Here is a 20,985-nt window from a genome sequence, read left to right as displayed (position 1 = left end):
GACTATTGATTGTCATACCGATTGTCATACTAATACAATCAGTTTGCCTTGTTTCAATTTAAATAGATTTTTAAACCAATTAAAAACCTGAAAATCCTTAATATTAATTCTGAATTAATTAATCAATTAATTTAATTAATCAATAAATTAATCTTTGCAGATATAATTTATTTTCTTAATTAAATTATATGACTTAATTAATTAATAGAGAATTAATACTAACCTTGAGCAGCATCCAATCTTCTGCAAATCTTCTGAAAATCACTGAGATATATGAATCAATTCCACCACTTCAATGTTGACACTCGATGTACTGTCTGGTTCATGAGTGACTAACTTCCGTGACGTTTCTTCATGTCTTGACTCTGACACTTTGATTTTCTTCAGATTAAATCCTTGTAATTAATTGATACTCTGACGAGATCTCTGTCACTTGATTAAATCCACGATCTTGACTTATATCACTGAGGCATGATCAATTTCTTGAACTTCTTCCAGTGAATTACCTCCTCAAGTCTGTAGATGAACCTTGTTTCTGAATCCTTTGACAGATATTACTTTGCGAGATCTCTCTGACGGTCGATCCACTATTTACTTATTACATTCTTATTTGAGTTGAGTTGAATCCTCGAATATACAAATAGGCTATGACATATGACTTACAATCTCCCCCTATTTGTTTGTTAGACAATAACACACAAATACCTAGAGGATAACTCAACTAACAAATAAGAAAAAGATATAAACATACATGCAAAGTAAATAGAAGAAAAGTTCTGGATGAGATTTAACATTTTCCAGATTCCAAGTAGATGTTCCTCTAGACTGAACATATCTTCAAGTAGTTCCATCTTTATTTGTACAACCACATTTCCTGTTGAGAAGCCCATATCTCTTGCTTCTCCCCCTTTGAGAATCAACTGATTAAAGAAGATCACCTTCGTTTTACCACCTCTCCCGTACAATAGGATCCGCAGATAAAAACCAATGGTACTCCCCTAACAGCTTCTTCCCTTACTAGGAAATCACCTTGTGTTTACCACCTCTCCCGTACAATAGGATCCGTAGTTACAAACAACAATGGTGTGGTGTAGTGTACATGTAGGATCTTTTTCTTCCTCCCTGCTATTTCTCCCCCTTAGTTGAGGAATCCTCCAAACTATTACTTTAAGCTTTTATCTCCCCCTTAAAGAAGGAATGTATGCCGTCGTCTGAAGGGGTTCTCATATTTCACTTGGTTGGAAAAGAAATAACAAGTAGTTTCTTTTTCTACCTCACTGTGAGTGTGTGATCCTGTTTAGTGTACCTCACATGTGTTTCACTCTTCTCTCCACTCGTGTTTACACTCATTCTCATAAGTGTATCACTCTTCTCTCATAGCTCCATAATCCAGCTGTACCTGCAAGGAAAATCACCTTAGCCATCCTTTAAGGAGGTCACAGGTGGTGCAATGGGAGTTCACAAATCCCCATCCTTGTTAAACTCGTCAGATAAATCTGAGTCATAATCTACAAGTTGCTAGTTTCCCTTTTAGGGTTCCAGATTTGAATTCTGGGAAGGTAAACAATGATCCATCGAATTTAGCATAAAGATCAAAGTTCCCTTCTAATGTCTATGAAGACATTTCCTTGTGACTCATCAGGTAATATCTGAATCATTGTCAACAAGTTGCCGATCTGCACCTATGTCAGATCCACTATCCGCAGATGCATCCAGGGGATTTAAGCCTGGGGAGGTAGACACTGACCACTGACATATGGCTTTTGGATCAGTATCCTCTCCTAACACCTGTAAAGGCAATTGGTCCACTAACGAACCTTGAACAATCGAATCTGACCTTAAAATGGTCGAAACTCTTGTTTCCGTCAACTCATCCTTTGTGTGTGTAACCTCTCCTTGTGCATCAAGAATTGATTATGTTTGAAGTGGTGACACTACATCGGATACCTTGGCCGACAGGCAAAATTCAATAGACTCACCCTGTTGAGAGAATGAATCTAGTAACTGTTTTTGTGCCTTTTCAGCCATTACATCTTTTTGAGAAGATGTATGGGGGCTAGCAGTTGTCTCGGTTTAAATACTACTCATCTATGTATGAGACAGAGCTACTGGGTTGACTACAGAACCTTCCTTATTTGGTGCACTAGGCACTATCTCCCTCACACTCATTCATACTACATTTAGTGGTAAGAGAGTGTTGGTTGGTTCTGTTTTTGTGTTTGTCTTTACAGTCTGGGATAGACGTTGTGGGTTTTTAACCTCATGACTGTCAATGAAAGAAAGTCATTGGAGACTGAACCTGTAACACAGAATATATGGTAATAGAGAGAAAATGATTTACAATAGTGATTTCAAAAGATTTTACATGAAATAAGAAATCACTAATGTAGAAAGAAGTTTGATTTTGTTTTTCAATATGAATGAGTTTTTGATAAAACATTGATCACTTAGGGTAAAGTCTAAGTAATTCTCATTCATGTCAAAAGCTTACAAATATCTGCAACATAATGTTAACAAGATATCATTGACCGATACTTGTCAAGTACTTTAGATACTAATTGTTATGTTGCATAAACCAATATATCACTGCACATATAAAACAATATGATTGTGCTTAGTGACAAGATAGTTATTAATATGACGACTCTACTTATTCATATAAAATTATAACTTCTGTTAGAGTGCCATACCATGTTCTTGACGATTGCTTGAGCAGTATACTAGTTCATACCAACCTGAAGTGAGATTGTGAAGAAGAAATTGCATAGTCCAATAGATCTGCAGCTGCAAAGTCCATGAACTGTGGTGCATTGACTTCCTCTTTTGACTTACCAACCAGGAGTACACTTGTACACATCTTACTAGAGTCCAATTCCTAGTGTAATGTGCAGCAGGTGCCTGATATGTCGTAATATTCTCAAGTCTCGTCACTGGTGCTATATGTTAGATGATGCTTCCTGATAATAACCTAGCACACTATACAAAATTTTCAATGATAACATTCTCAGCTTGCAAACAGCCATATCCCTCAGATAAACCTTTGTTGTTATCTCCAAAGGTAACCATGGGGCCAGCTTTCTCAACCACATTTGATAGCAGGGCTCTATCTCCGGTCATATGTCTTGATGATCCACTGTCAAGAATCCACACTACCGGTTATACTTGTTTAATGCCCTGCACTACAAATGGATTAGACCTTCTTCGGAACCCAAACTTGGTTGGGCCCGGCATACTTGTAGAATTGTCCTTTGTCAGGCAAAACAACATTTTTAATTTTAATTGTCTCAACTTTCTCAATGACTGAACATTTGACCTTGTAAACAGCCTTAACAAATTTCTGTTTAAGCTTAGGCACAAATGTCTCCTTTCTAGCCTTAGAAGGACTGGCAGTCTTAGACCTATCATGCTTCTTGTTATTCACATGCTGACGAGGAGTAGTCTTATCATTAGACACATGCTTACCATTAAAATAAGCATACATCATATTAAAAGCACAAGACATACAATTAGCAACACCACATGCTTTATGAGAGTGATTAACAGCAGGCAATTTATGCATGGTAGACATGGCATTATTGTTATCCAACTCATGTGTGTCTGAGTTAGTCTCAGTTGCTTTCACAACTTTGACTGGAACTTTCGACTCACTTGACTTGGAAACAATCTTCTCATAAGCATGATCCTCAGCATGTATTTCTTCTTGAATAACAGAAGAGGTCGCATCAAATGGTTCAGCAATTGATGCTTTATAGAGGGGTTCATCAACACCCTTAAGCACATGTGGTACTTCCCTCCCTTTAGCACATACATGAGGAGGGGAGTTTATGCCTAATTCTCCAATAGCAGCATTGTAATCATAACCTATTCCAGATGTTTGATTAACAGCTTGCTTACTGTAGAACTCTTTAGCCTTCGAACAAGAATTGAAGTAGGCTCTAACCTTAGTCTCAAGACCGGTGATCTTATCTTTGAGAATAGTTTCGAGTTTTCTATAACAGTCAACTCTATTCTCTAGAAAAGATACCTGTTCTTTTAATCTGTCTTGATTAATGTGCACAAGTCTTAATTCATTGACCTCTTTCTCAAGGTCTGTGATCTGTAAACTTAACAGTTCATTATCACGACGTGCACAATCTAAGTTACCTCTTAGATGATAAACCATTTCAGCATCAGAAAGTTTTACCTCTATTCTTGACGATGAAGCTTTTCCATCAATAGCCATAAGAGCAAGATTTCCTTCATCTTCATCTTCACTGTCAGTATCATCCCAGCTTCTTCCCTTTGCCAGATAAGCCCTTTCAGAGTTCTTTCTTACTTGCTTTGGCTTCCTACATTCTGTGGCAAAGTGTCCCAACTCATTACAGTTATAGCATCTGATGGTGCTCCGATCAACCATCCCTGTTTTGTATCCACCACTGCTGGTGTTAAAGGATGAAGATCCACCTTTCTGGAATTTGTTGTAGTTGGACTTGTACTTAAGCTTGGGATTCCTCTTGAATCTGACATGAGAGAATCTCTTGACAATTTGGGCCATTGACTCGTCTTCCAATTGCTCCAGCTCTTCCAAGGAATAAAAATCATCACTCGATTGATTTGTAGTAGGAGGATCATATTCTGCTACTAACTCATTTTCCTCACCCTTGGAAAACTGTACCATTCTTTCTAACTGTTGAGATTGTTGTTGTTGTTGACCTTCAGCTACAAGTGCAGTAGATGTGCTGACCATTCTATCATTCCCGTAGACTTCCTTCTGTTGAATCTGCTCCAACTCATAGGTTTTTAACACTCCATAGAGCCTGTCCAAAGAAATCTCACTCAGATCTCTAGCTTCTCTAATGGCAGTGATTCTATGTTCAAGATGAGCTGGCAGTGTTAAAAGGAACTTTTTGTTGACCTCCCTGATTGAATAATACTTTCCATTGATGTTCAGGTTGTTGATCAACGCATTGTACCTCTCAAACACTTCAGTAATTCCTTCTCCTGGATTTGATTTGAAATGTTCATATTCAGAGGTTAGGATTTCCAACTTGTTCTCCCTAACTTCCTCTGTGCCTTCATTAATCACCTCAATAGTTTCCCACATGTGTTTGGAATTTTTACAGTTCATCACATGTCTGTTCATCAAGGGATCAAGGGAATCAATTAATATTAATTGAAGGCTGGCATCCAAGGAGGCTTCTTCCTTCTCAGCAGGAGTAAAATCTTCAGGCTCTTTTGGATAGGTTCTAGCTTCAGTAGTCACCACACCATCTATTATTACCTCCGGTTCAATAACCATCGGAGTTTTTATACCCTTCTTTAACAAGTTTGAATATTTGGGATTTGCAACTTGTAAAAATAATAGCATCTTCTTCTTCCACATGATATAATTCTCTTTATCAAATTGTGGAATTTTAACGGTTCCAACTTTATGTGAAGTCATTATGAATTTTTGAATAAATAAAAATTCAAGGAGTTGAAAAATCACAAAAGTCTAGGATCTTGATTTGTTCGTTAATCAGAAGGCTCTGATACCAATTGTTAGGTCCCAATTTGTTTGTAGAAGGGGGGGGTTGAATGCAAACAATACCGTTTCGTCGAATAAAATGCGGAATAAAATTGTGAAACAAAATTCAAGTTAAATAAAACTTTTATTAAACTTGAAAGGTGTTACAACTACGGTATCGATTACAAGGGATTAATCTCAAATCAATTATTACAAATTTAGAATAAATTCGACATGAACTTTTTCTATTTTTGTAATTAAAAGATCAAATGCTAAAAGCGATTTGAGATTAAGTTCTAGGGATTTTAATCCGCTAGATTGTTACACAAGAACAAGATAAAGATTTCTAGTTGATTGGATTTAACTTTACAATCTAGAAATGTGATCTTGAATTAAGCAGATGAAAAATGGAATGTTTCAGAGGCGGCTGCTTTTGCTTTCTGTGTTCTTGTTTTTGACTTGTGTATTGGATGGATGAACTTCTGCTGCTTCTTTTTCTTTTTAAGTAAACAGCCGAATGCAAATGAACTGCAATGACAATCCTGTAAGCTTGCATGACAATCGGTGAGACTATCCTTTTGAATTAGCAAGACAATCATTTGAACCAGCATGACTTTCGGCAGGACAATCTATTTGAACTGGCATGACTTTCGGTATGACAATTGATTGTCATACCGATTGTCACATAAGTACAATTCAGATTGTCTTGCAAAGATTAATAACAGATTTTTAATCTAATAAAAATTCTAACAAGACAATTAAATGAATTAGCATGACTTTCGGTATGACTATTGATTGTCATACCGATTGTCATACTAATACAATCAGTTTGCCTTGTTTCAATTTAAATAGATTTTTAAACCAATTAAAAACCTGAAAATCCTTAATATTAATTCTGAATTAATTAATCAATTAATTTAATTAATCAATAAATTAATCTTTGCAGATATAATTTATTTTCTTAATTAAATTATATGACTTAATTAATTAATAGAGAATTAATACTAACCTTGAGCAGCATCCAATCTTCTGCAAATCTTCTGAAAATCACTGAGATATATGAATCAATTCCACCACTTCAATGTTGACACTCGATGTACTGTCTGGTTCATGAGTGACTAACTTCCGTGACGTTTCTTCATGTCTTGACTCTGACACTTTGATTTTCTTCAGATTAAATCCTTGTAATTAATTGATACTCTGACGAGATCTCTGTCACTTGATTAAATCCACGATCTTGACTTATATCACTGAGGCATGATCAATTTCTTGAACTTCTTCCAGTGAATTACCTCCTCAAGTCTGTAGATGAACCTTGTTTCTGAATCCTTTGACAGATATTACTTTGCGAGATCTCTCTGACGGTCGATCCACTATTTACTTATTACATTCTTATTTGAGTTGAGTTGAATCCTCGAATATACAAATAGGCTATGATATATGACTTACACACCCTTTCCCTCACCTTGTTCACTCACCTTCACACTCCCCTCTTTGTGTTTAGTGGATTTTGCAACTAATTTCTTTTGAAAGAAACCAGAGGGGGCTTTCTTAGATTTAGGTTTAGAAATTGTTGTTTTGGTAGCTTGGGTAGGCATCTGTTGGGTCATTGATACAGATGCCATTGCTATACTAGATGGCAAAGAAAAGTGTGAGGTTGGAAGAGTGGAGACAGTAGTGCTTACCTCACTTACCTGAGATCCCTCCATGACTGGAAAATAGGACAAGGGCACCTCTTTGTGGTGATTTGCTCTATTAAGATCTGCAATAATTCTTCTTTCTTGAACCCAATAATTCAGCTTGTTGGTTGGGTTCTCAATTACAATGTCCTCAATAAGATGGTTAGCAAGCATCATAAAGAATCTAGCATAATAGAAACTTTTACCTCTCTTATTGAATTCTCCTAACTTAAAACCTAACTCAAACAAGACCAATTCACTGAAATTAAAGTACTTATCAGTAACTAGCATGTAAAGCATGTTAAGCATGGAAATGTTAATAAATTCAAAATTGCTAATTTAACTAGAGAAAACATTAGTTACCACATCACACAAATAACTCCATTATTTTCTAAGACCTAACCTCCTAATTTCACTTAATTTAGAGGTAGAAAGTGCATAGCCCATGAAATTTAGCATGTTAACCATATCAGTGTCTGTGTGTGGAACAGTAGCAGTATTATCAGGAATTCTAAAGCATACTTTGACAATGTCACTATTATTGCAAAACTGCTTACCTTTGAGAGTGAAAGTGATGGTCTTGTCAGTAGAGTTGTACACTGCAGTTGTCCATATCTCTTCTACAACCTCACAGTTGATTGTGGGAGATTCCACCATCGCATAGTTGAGTTTACAGCCTTTCACAAAATCCATCATTTTGTGATAATCTCCAGACTGTTGAATCTCCTTGTTCACTAGAGCTGTGAAGTTGTTCTTTACATAGATATATCCAGTTTGAGACATGATTTTTACTACAGGTGTCATTCCTTAAAGATTTGCAGAGATAGAATTTGCTTTTGAGGAAGAAAAAAGTTAGAGCAATTGATTCTTGAGAATGATAAAAAAGTAGAATAAAAATGAATTTTGCTTTTATACTAACTCAGAAATAAAATGTCAAAAATAATAAAGTGAAATAAAGAGACCAATCAAAATAGCCCAAAATATCCATTTAAAAATAGATAAACTATAAAAATTCTATCACTTATCCGTCGTGTCATGCTTATTGTAAGTATACTCGATGGATAACGTTCAGAGTTTTAACAGCTAAGATTGAGACAATTTGACGGATGAGGATAAATCAGTTATCCGTCGAGTTACAAAATACTCCAGAAAAATAATTGATTTTATTAACAAATAGTATTCCGACGGATGATCAAACTCGATGGATAGTGAGCATCCGTCGGGATGTAAATTTTGACTTAGCCAAAATTTCATCCAAAACAGAAAAATCAATTAAGTTTCTGGCTGCACAACAACTTGCAAAAATATATGAAATGATTCAAGAATAATTGAGCATACCTAACTCACTTACCAACCTTGAAAAGGTGGATTCATCAAGTGGCTTGGTAATTATATCTGCAAGCTGCTTTTCACTTGGAACAAAATGAAGTTCCACAGTACCATTCATCACATGTTCCCTTATGAAGTGGTACTTGATGTCTATGTGCTTTGTTCTTGAATGCTGCACTGGATTTTCAGTGATGGAAATTACACTTGTGTTATCACATAAAATGGGAATTCTATCCACTTGTAGACCATAGTCCAACAATTGGTTTTTCTTCCATAAAATATGTGCACAGCAACTACCAGCAGCAATATATTCAGCTTCAGCTGTAGAAGTAGAAACTGAATTTTGCTTTTTACTGAACCAGGACACAAGCTTGTTCCCTAGAAATTGGCAGGTTCATGTTGTGCTTTTTCTATCTATCTACAACCTGCATAATCTGCATCTGAATAACCAGTTAGATCAAAACCATAATCTCTAGGGTACCAAATGCTAAGTTTTGGTGTTCCCTTGAGATATCTGAAAATTCTCTTAATAGATACTAGGTGAGATTCTCTAGGATCAGCCTAAAATCTAGGACAAAGACAAGTAGCAAACATTATATCTAGCCTACTAGCTGTTAAGTACAGAAGTGAGCCAACCATGCCCCTATAGCTTGAGATATCCACAGACTTTTCAGTAGTGTTTAATTCAAGCTTAGTTGTAGTGGCCATGGGAGTTTTTGCAGATGTGCAACCCATTAGATCAAACTTCTGTAAAAGATCATGAATATATTTAGTTTGACTAATGAATATTCCGTCACTAACTTGCTTAACTTGTAAACCAAGAAAGTAAGTTAGTTCTCCCATCATGCTCATTTCATACTTACTTTGCATCAATTTGGAAAACTTTTTGCAAAGTTTTTCATCTGTAGAGCCAAATATAATATCATCTACATAGATTTGAACAAGTATACTAGAGCCATTAACATTTCTGAAGAATAAAGTTTTATCAACAGTACCTCTTGTGAAGTGATTTTCCAAAAGAAACTTTAATAAAGTGTCATACCAGGCTCTAGGTGCTTGCTTCTGTCCATAAAGTGCTTTCAAAAGATAGTAAACATATTCTGGAAAACTTGGGTCTTCAAAACCAGGAGGCTGACTAATATAGACTTCCTCCTCCAAATCTCTATTCAGAAAAGCACTTTTGACATCCATTTGATAGACCTTGAAATTGGCATGAGCCGCACAGGCTAAGAAGATTCTGATGGATTCAAGTCTTGTAACAGGAGCAAAGGTTTCATCAAAATATATTCCTTCTTATTGACAGTAGCCCTTAGCAACCAATCTAGCTTTCTTCTTGATTACTATGCCATTTTTATCCATCTTGTTTCTGAATACCCACTTGGTGTCAATTGGATTCTTTCCTTTAGGTTTGGGTACCAGCTTCCATACCTTGTTCCTCTCAAATTGGTTTAGCTCCTCCAGCATAGCTAAAATCCAATCAGGATCCAACAAAGCTTCTTCTACCTTCTCTGGTTCTTCCTTAGATAAGAAGCTACTGTATAGACATTCTTCTTGAGTTGCTCTCCTTGTTTGAACTCTAGAAGATGCATCACCAATGATGAGCTCAAAAGGGTGATCTTTAGTCCATTTTCTTTGTTGAGGTAAATTAGCTCTAGATGAAGAGGCCTCATTGTTGTCTTGATGTGTGACTGAGTTTTGATTATTAGAAACTCCCCCTGAGTTTGTGAATCTTTGATTTGAGAAAGGGGAACTTTCTGTAAGTGATTTATTATGACTTTCAGCTTTTCTTAATAACCCGACGGATGATGCACTTTGTGTCCCGACGGATGAAGCTGATTGTCTCCCGAAGGATAAGGCAGATTGTCTCCCGACGGATGAAGCATTTTGCAACTCGACAGATGTTGAATTATGTGCTTCATTAGTTGTAGATTTTTCTGCATTATCCTTATTCACTGTTTCTTGATCACTTTCATCATCACTCTCATCACTAACCATCTCCACATTATCAAACTTGAGGCTTTCATGGAAATCTCCATCTTGCAGTCCTTCAATCTTTTTTTCATCAAACACAACATGTATTGATTCCATAACAAAGTTGGTTCTTAGATTGTAGACCCTATATGCCTTTCCCACACCATATCCAACAAAAATTCCTTAATCTGCTGTAGCATCAAACTTCCCATGTTGATCAGTTTGATTCCTTAAGATAAAACATTTACAGCCAAAGACATGAAGAAAATTTAGAGTTGGCTTCCTCTTCTTGAACAATTGGTAGGGTGTCATACACTTTGCTTGATTAATCAAAGAAATATTTTAAGTGTAGCAGGCAGTATTCACAGCTTCAGCCCAAATATATATTGGTAACTTTGATTCTTCAAGCATTATCCTTGCAGCTTCAATAAAAGATCTGTTCTTTCTCTCCACTACTCCATTTTTTTGTGGAGTTCTTGCTGCAGAAAACTCATGCATAATCCCATTCTCTTCATAAAATGATCTCGTTATAGAATTATTGAACTCAGTTCCACTGTCACTCCTGATTCTTCTTACTTTAAAATCAGGATGATTGTTGACTTTCCTTATGTGATTGATAATGATTTCACTAGCTTCATCTTTAGACTTTAAGAAATATTTACAAGAGAACTTTGATAAATCATCCACAATTACTAGGCAAAATCTTTTTCTTGAGATGGACAACACATTGATTGGTCCAAATGAATCCATGTGTAGCAATTGCAAAGGTTCTTCAATTATTGAATCAAGCTTCTTTCTGAATGATGCTTTGATCTGCTTTCCTTTCTGGCAGGCATCACACAATCCATCCTTAGTAAACTCCACTAGAGGAATACCTCTAACTAGTTCTTTCTTGACAAGCTCATTCATGGTCTTGAAGTTTAGATGGGACAGCTTCTTGTGCCATAGCCAACTTTCATCTTTACTTGCTTTACTGAGAAGACAAGTGATAGATTCTGCATTAGATGAGTTGGAGTCAGCTAGATACACATTTTCTTTTCTCACTCCAGTGAGAACCACTATATTGCTTCTTTTGTTTATCACAACACATGTATTGAAGGTTACTGAATTGCCTTATCACAAAGCTGGTTGATACTCAACAAATTGTGCTTGAGACCATCCACTAGGGCAACTTCTTCAATGATGACATTGTCTTTTAAAATCAAGCCATATCCCACAGTATAACCCTTGCTGTCATCTCCAAAAGTAATATTTGGCCAGCTCTTTCCTTAAACTCTGTGAGCAAGGTAGTATCTCCAGTCATGTGCCTTGAACAACCACTATCCAGGTACCAAAGATTCTTTCTGTTTCCCTGCACACATCAAAACCAAATCAAGTTGATTTTGGTACCCAAGTTTCCTTGGGTCTTGCCTTGTTAGCTTTCTTCTTTGGTTTCTTAGGTTTAATTTCATTTGACTTGGGAATTTATGATTCATCCTTAGTCATTTGAGTTGGACCTTTGAAATAAGTCATTAAAATATAATTATCATGCATATTTTGATTAACAGGAAAAGGCATGATGTTTGCAAACATATTATTCCAGTAAGGCATGCTAAATGGCGTTTGTGGCATACCAAATGCAGCATAATAAGGATTAGGTGCAAATTGCATGTTAGCAAATTGTGCATTCATATTCTGAGTAGACATAGTATTCATAGGCATGGTAGGCATAGCAGTCATGTTGGGAAAAGAGGGAGGCGCAGACATAGGAGTAGGCATGGCAAGTTTGCAATTAACAGACAGGTGATTAACACTACCACATGTAACACATATTTTTCTTGGTGCATATTTATCAGGTGTGTAGTTATGTTTGTTAATTCCTACTTTCCCATTTCAATTTTTTTCTTTTTAGTTTTTATTTTAACCTCAATCTTTTCTAATCTGTCATTCAATTGCTTGATGGACAGATGACCAACATTAACTTTCTTCTCCTTCTTCACTTGACTTAATTCTCCTGAAACAAAGTTTTTAGAAACTGATCCATATTTTTCATTCAGCTTGGCAAGCTTAGCTTTGCTCACAGATTTACTGACAGCCGACGGATGTGGCTCTTTGTCACTCAACGGATAATCCTTTTGATTATCCGACGGATGATTCTCATCATCTGTCGAGTCCACATCTATCAACAATCCTTCAACCAAGTTGGATTCCAGTTTCTCCTTACTCTTTTTCCAGGCTGCATCACAAAAGGACTCAATACCTTAAACTTTAGTGATTTGAGCATGGACATCTCTGGATGATTTCCATGCTTTAATCACTTCCTGTTCTCATTCAAGCTGCTTCTTTAAATCTCTTCTTTCTTCAAGGACTCAGTTAATTCATCCTTATCAATCTTACACTCAATTCTTAATTTTTCAAATTCAATGAACTGAGACTCTAGCACATTCTTCCTCTCACTTAAAATCAAATTTTTTTCTTTAATTTTAGCATTTTCTTTAGTGAGAGACTTAAGTGTAACACGCAAGTGATATAATTCTGTGGACATGTCATTGATTGCATCATTACACTCAGTTTTAAATAAATGTGTTAGGTTAGTGATGATTACCTGATTACTTGAAGAACTTATTTCTGTTTCATCAGATTTGGCCATCAGGGCTAGGTTGACATAGCTTGTTTCTTCATCTTCATCCAATCCATTAGCTGCCCAGTCATTTTCTTGTGTACTAAAAGCCCTTTCCTTTTGCTTGAGCAACTCAAAGTATTTCTGTTTATAATCAACAGGCTCAAATTTCTTCTTGCTAGAATCTGACTTTCTACACTCACTGGAAAAATGCCCAGCCAAGCCACATTTGAATTTGGATTTATCCACCATGTTTCTACTTGGCTTGGCTTCTCCAAAGTTCTTTTTGAACTTGAGCTTGGCAAATCTTCTGGAAAGGAATGCTAAATTTTCATCAATATCATCCATATCATCTTGGCTCAAATGATCTTCATTTTCAGCTACCAGCCCTTTGCCCTTGCTTTCACAGACCTTTGATGTAGACTCAACAGCTTCTACCTTTATCTCTTTCTCCTTCTCTAACTCAGCAACAAGTGCTATGGACCCTCCTTTCTTCCTTCCTTTCTCCAACCTCTCATCTTGCTCTATTTCAAGCTCATAAGTTTTTAGGATGCCATATAATCTCTCCAAGGTGAACTCCTTGTAATTCTGTGAATTTCTCAATGAGACTGTCATTGGCATCCACTCCTTTGGAAGAGATCTAAGGAACTTGGGGTTAGAGTCTTTTGTTTAATAGACTCTTCCATGCAAGTTCAGAGCATTTAGTAGCTTTTGAAATCTACTAAAAATATCAGTGAGAGATTCACTTTATTTATAGTGGAATGCTCATATTGCTGAATTAGTAGCTGCATCTTGTTCTCCCTTACTTGCTCAGTACCATCACAAATAATCTGGATTGTGTCCCAAAGCTCTTTGGCTGTTTTACAATTAATGATGTTATCAAACATATCACCATTGGAAGTGTGCAGAGTGTTGACTTGACCTTGAAGTGCTTGGATTTGAAGATTTATAGAGGTGGAGACAGGTTGATGAGAACTGGTGGATGTTGTGGAGCCAAAAGTTGTAGTCATGACCTGTTTAATACCCTACATAAGCAATACAGAAGGCTCATATCTAGTTTGGTAAAGCTGATCCAACTTAATCTTTGTATCATATGAATTTGTGATTTACTGTTGGACCACTTCATGAAGAGCAATGAAAGATTGTCTAAGATTTTTGACATCTTTTTCCATAGTGGTCAAATCTAGTCTTTTCATTTGGTCAGCAAAGTGTTGTAAATTTGAGGTGATCTTGACCTGGGAAGGTATGATCTCATTCATCTTCTCATTTACCATTTTCCTTACCCTGTCTTCATGACCAATCAATCTGAGTTCTAGAGCTTTTCCAAAGAGATGGAAAGCTTTGAGTTGAGCCTTGGAAACTTTATTGATCGCATCATAGACCTCACCAGAAGTTAGGGCTTTAGCATTGCTTCCGAAGATAGTTAGATAGTCTTCCCTGAATTTAGCTAAAACACCCTCCATCTCTAGATTGTAGTCCTTGTTTAGCCATGCTTCACAGTTTTCATCATGTTCAGCTTCATTAACAATTTTGTCTTTTTGCTCTTGGACATCTGTTTGATAGGAGAGCATTATGGCCCGGTAATCCTGGTTGAACATATTTGAGGTTAAAAGTTGTTGAGAGATCTGAGAAAGTCCATCCAGCTGATCAACCCTGAAATCTTCTAGATTAGATGAAGGTTCATCTTCTTGTAGCCAGTTGGAGAGAAGGTGTGGTTGTTGAGGTTGTGAGGTTGAGGGCTGTGGAGTTGGATTAGAACCACCTGTGACTAAAGTCATAGTTTGACTCACAGTGGGTACTGTGGTTATGACAAGTTGTTGTTCCATACTAGTTGTGGGAACCTCTAATTGAATTGGAGGGGATTTGACTGGGTTACATTCATGTGCACCAGTCTCAAACCCTTATGCTTCTTGCAAAGCGTTGTCACATGAATGTGATAAACTTGCCTCTCCCATAGCAGGATCATTGGAAATTATACTCCCAGCTTCAATTGTCAAGGCAATCTTAGACAGGGTTTTGAGGGGAGTTGTTCCTGGAACAGGAACCTCCAATTGAATTGGAGAGGATTTAGATAGCTCCCCCTCAGCAGTACTAACCTCAAACCTAACAGCCTGTGAAGGCTGATTTGCACATGAAGGTGCATTTGTAACATCCATGGGGTCTTTAGTAAAAACTGATGAATCCCCCATGGTTTTGATGGTGTCATCAAGATCTACCCCATCTTGTAGTCTTTCACCATCTGATTGTAGTGTTGGGTGGTGAGCAAGGTTTCTTGAACCAAGTCACTTGAATGAGCTTGCACTTGAGAAATAGATTCAAGTGCTGTAATGAAGAAGAAATTTGTGAGATTAAGAGTTGTTATTCAGTAGTGAGTGTTGGCAGATCCCCCTGAATGGATGAGGGAGCTTTAATAGATGTGCTCTCACTGCGTGTTCCATCCTTATTTCTTCTACCATACACTTAAATTTGATCAGTGTTGGATGTGTAGACTCTTTATAAGTTGTATTGGGGAGAATGTTCTTTTTAATAGAAACACCATGTTGAGAGGATGTATCTAGAGTCTGTTTTGTCCTTATTTGTACAACTGCATCCTTTTGGGAGGATACATAGGTGGTTTGAGTAGTCAGCTCAGATTTCTTACCCTTCTTTATCTTCTTGACCAATGGTAACTCAGCTTCTATTTGTTCTTCACCACTCTCATTCATAACAGTTAAGGTTATCTCCTTTCTCTTCTTTTTACTCACTTCACCCTTTTGAGAGGATGAAGTGGTTGGTTTCCTAGCTGCTAATGGTTGTGAAGAAATAGACTCAATATGGGTAGGTTCTTGTGGGTGTGTCTGTGTTTGTGCTTCCACAGGCTCAGGAACAATTGTTGCATTAGGTTGGCTTGCATTGGTTCTCATGTCTGGCATAGAATAAGGGTAGGTCTTAAATCTTTCAATCATGAAAGGTGTTAACTTAAGACCCACTTGAACCTTATTCTTAGTAATAAGTGATCCAAATAGAATTTTGGACACTTGCTTACAGTTGCCAATTAATGACCTATTTACTCCTTCAAGCATATGTATGTCATTGATTTTATAGTTTAAAGAAGATATAATGAATCTAGGAATGAAAATTTCCTTACCTCTTGACTCCAATGGCATGGTTAGCCTGGTGCTCAATTCCTCTAGTATGTAGTGTCCTATATTGAGTTGTTTATTGTGGGCTATTGAGTAGACCAGCTTCTGGACAACACTAGATATGTTGTCAAATCCTGACCTCCTACAAGTGAAAGCCCTTATCACTATATCAAATAGGAAGGACCATTCTCTCCTCAGGTGCTTCTGGTTCATGCTTGACAGATTGATCTTCTCAGAATAGTTAATGAAGTCCATGAATTCATAAAGTTCATCCTGAGTTGGAGCCTCCACCAGTTTGTCAGTAGATATTCCTAATGCCATATTGACACCATCCTCAAAGATCTCCACTTGTTGGCCCTTGATTATTCAGTTTATTACAAATTGATACAGCCCGGTTCTCAAGCACAATTTTCCTTGTCACTATTGTGTTCCAAAAGTCCCCTAACACATCCAAGTAAAGCACAGGATTAGCAGTAAGTGCCCCTACAAAGTAGGTCTCATACAAGAACTTGACAAAACATTTGAAAGTTTCAGGTGCTTGGTTTGCATCTAAGAATGCAAGGAAGTTAGTCTCCTTTGGGATGAAAGGTACAATATTCTTTGCTGCCATTGTTATGAGTGTGAAGTTTAGTGGGTAAGAAAAATTTGTGAGAAAGGAGTTGAAATGAGAGAGAAATCGGTTTTGGATTGAAAAATTTAAGTCACTTAGAGTTCTCGAAGGTGAAAGTATGTATATGTATCGAGATGTCTGGGTATTTATAGTAAAAGCAAATGACTTATCGAGAAGTCAAAAATAGACGTTTAGAGTATATTTATCAAGAAGTCATTTTGACATGTGAAAAGCATATCGATAAGTCATTTTATTTATTCTTGTAGAGAACTAAAAAATTAACTTATCAAGATGTCAAAAAATACCCAGTTTATACAGAATGGACTGAATTATTTCTAATTTTTATTTGAATAAATCAAAATAAAATTAGAATAAATTTGCCAAAAATATTTTATCAAAATAATTTATTATAAATTATTTCATTTCTGAGTTATTGATAAGTCTAAAAGTTATACTTGTAGAGAACTCTGTGAGTTAGCACTACTAGAGAACTCTACAATGACTTATAGATAAGTCATAATGAATGTGGCGCCCTCCTAACCCGGGTCAGAAGTTTGGGTTCCACCCACGCGCACACACCTTATTTATACCCTGCTTATAACAATAATAAAGATAATAATAATATGCAGTGACCCTACTTACCAACTACCACGGACCGTAAAAGATTAAAGTATGCACACAAGCCACAGACACACACTTATATTATAAATGCCCAAATCCCAACTATTCAAACTTACAACTGGATATTAAACATTATTGCAAACTTTACAAACTTAGACTATCTTAAAAGCTGTCAGGTAGCTTAACTCGGTCAACCTGGACCCCTAGCTCTCGCAATGGATTGGGGATCCTCGCTACCAACAGGTTCCTTCTTAACTGGAAAAGAACATAAACAAAATCGCACAAATGTGCTAACTAGCTCAGCAAGTCACATTGACAATACCGAGAATAAAATGATCAAGTAATATGAGTTATGGTATCAAGGGAACAATGAATAATGATATAGAATTGGATATTATATTTTCATTTTAAAAACCAAGGATAGGCTGCTAATCAGTCACGCACTAACCCCGAGCAAAGCACACAGCTTCGCTCTAATTACTGGATCCAAGGAACACATTGGCCTAACTTGACCACCAATCTGGTCTGACCACAAATCTGGTCCACAATTTTATAAAAAAATCCAATTCTATCACAATAACAGAATAAACAATGTAAAGCAATAAACAGAATCATAATCAATATGGGATATTTCAATCATGAGATGGGTTTCAATCTTCACAAGGAAACAAAATAGAAATTCCAAAAAATGGCTATCAGCTGGTGAAAGAATCGGATAACAAAAGAATCAAAGTTTCAAGGATACACGGATTTGGTCTTTCAATGTATAAGGTATAATGGTTTGAGTATATAAGGAAATCTTGGTTTAGTGTTCGGTATTTAGTTTATATGTATTTATGGAATAGTATCATATATATGTGGTTCGTATTCGGGTATTCAGTAATCAATGGTTCAGAAAGAATAAGGTTTACGGTTCAAAGATCAATAACTGGAATCAAGGTTTAGGGTTCGGTGCTTCAAAGACCTTGTAATATAAGACAGAACTATCAGTTATTCACAATATATCTCGAGAAAGTTCAGAACACTTGCTTGGTATTAGACTGCTATACTTCACGAACTCCCAATCACAATCTCTTACTCCTCGACTAATTTCTTTCCTTCCCTATGCCTGGCGTCTACTGTTCATATATCATAAGTATCTATCAATACTAAACTCATACAATTTTATTTGATATAAGCTTCTATCTACCCTTCGTTTCACCCAAATCCGATTTACGGATTAAAATATACGACCAAAACAGTCATATAACGTACACATACGCATTTAAGACATTATTCAATGCACATATAACACATAACACGTAAAATACTTGATTGAAAGTGCTTTTCAAAGAAGTTTTGATGATAAAAGGATTTTTCAGATATTTAATATGAATTTTAAAACATTTTTCGGAATTTAAACGGGTCGTTGAACCATTTTTAAAACAATAAACAGGGTTCGGTTGGTCGAATCTGGCTTCAAAATAATTTTATAATAATTATCGAGCCTTGAAAACAATTTAGAATAATATTTTAAAGCTCGAAACTATTTTTTGGAATTTTTAAATCAAAAATAAATAATTAAATAAAATCAATTAATAATTAATTAAATCAATTCATTTTCGAATTTATTGACCAATTAACTAATTAATTATTAACTAAAATTAATTAACTAATTAATTCAGATTTAATTTTGAATAAAAAATAAGTTTTGGAAATAGAGTAATAATTTTTGGAATTTTTAATAATTAAAAAGGAATTTCTGTAATTAAAATAAATAGAAAATATGATTTTTAAATACTTTATAAACAGGAATCCTAAATTTGCAAATTCGGGAAAGTTCAGGGACCTAAATGTTTCTTCTCCAAAACTACGGGTACTAAACTATAATTTTTACAGGGTTCGCCGGAAAACACCCATGTCTCGCCGGAGAAGACAATCCAGGGATGCTCAGGCCTCCACCACCTCCAGATCACATCTCCTCACCACCAGAAACTCAACCATACAATTTAACCATTTTAATAACCCCAGAACTGGCCGGAAATTGGCCGAGAAGTTCGCCGGAACCGGCGAACTTTGTTGCTTCGATTTAAGCAAACCAGGAATCGTTAGTTGTTGTACTATACATGAATCGATTGTAAATTCAACAAGGAACACGAAGCAATCAACAGAAACATCTCCGAACCCCTAGTACAGAAACCCCTAAATTTCAATTAAGAACATTCATACGGGTTATAAACCCTAATTTCAAAATTCGAAAATTAAACTCGATTTTGAACATGTTATTGAACTCCAAATCAGTCATATGACATATCAAAATCATCAGGAAGGAAAGCTCTACAACATGCAATCATCAAATCATCCAAACAATCATCCGAACAAAAATTCATAATTTTAATCCAAATAATTCGAAAATAAATAAAAATATATAAAATAAACCTTTGATTCTGCAGTTCTGAAACTTGAAGAAACTGATAGTACTTCTTAAACCTTTCGTTTTGGTTACGAGAGCTTTCCAAACAGAGATCATTAACACCTTGATTTTTTAGTTTGATTCTTGAAAGGTTTTATGAATACAAGTATTTTCTCTGTAAAATTTTATAATTTACTGGCTGCAAATGATTTTCTGTACAAAATAAAATACGGTAAGGGTTATTTATATTTATGGAAAATTAGTATCCCATTGGATCATTTCGGATATAAAATAGTACGTTTATTTATAAAAACAGATCCAAAACGGTACCGGTTTTCAGGATAATTATCCAAATATGTATAATTTGTATTGCGGTCTTGGTCTCAGCAACTGGTTACACGTATTACGAGGTGATAATTATAATAGTTTAATAAAAAGATCCCATTTATCGAAAATTCGAGATTTATTGATTTACCAAAACAAATTTTGTATCGAAAATATTACGCCGGGACCCGCACAGGACAAACCGTACGCCGGATCGAAAAAGTCAGAACATGGAAAATGCTCGGAATATTGCAATTAGGTTAAGAGGGGTTTTTCGGAAGAGTTTCGGATTATAAAAACGTAAAAACGGGTGAAGTCGGCTGGTTCCCGATTATATAAAATAGTTTATAAATACTCGGAAAAAGAATTTATTAAATCCATAAATTTCCAATAAAACTATAAATCATCATAAAAATAAATAGGAAGATATGACAATTATCTATATTTTATTTTGGACATATAAAAATTAAAATACTCAATTTATATTATTTGTAAACATCCAAACACATATACCACTTAACAAATAATTCACAGAATAAATACTGAATATGCATAATATTTATTTATTAGCAAAAATAATTACACGATATATCCCATATATTACATCCTTCCCCCTTAAAAGGATTCTATCATCAGAATCTCCTAAGAAAATAAATGAGGGTACTTTTCTTTCATATCACTTTCTAACTCCCAGGTTGATTCTTCAACCTTTAGGTTTCTCCACAATACTCTTACTAACTTTACCACTTTATTTCTTAACACTTTCTCTCTCTCTTACAAAATCTCTATCGGACTCTCTACATACGAAAAATCTGCTTGAAGTTCTATTAGCTCGTATTCGATTACATGCCTG

Source organism: Apium graveolens, chromosome 6, assembly GCF_009905375.1.
Source record: "Apium graveolens cultivar Ventura chromosome 6, ASM990537v1, whole genome shotgun sequence".
Classification (NCBI taxonomy): Eukaryota; Viridiplantae; Streptophyta; class Magnoliopsida; order Apiales; family Apiaceae; genus Apium; species Apium graveolens.
The sequence above is the reverse complement of the archived record's forward strand: the minus strand, read 5'-3'. Positions refer to the sequence as shown.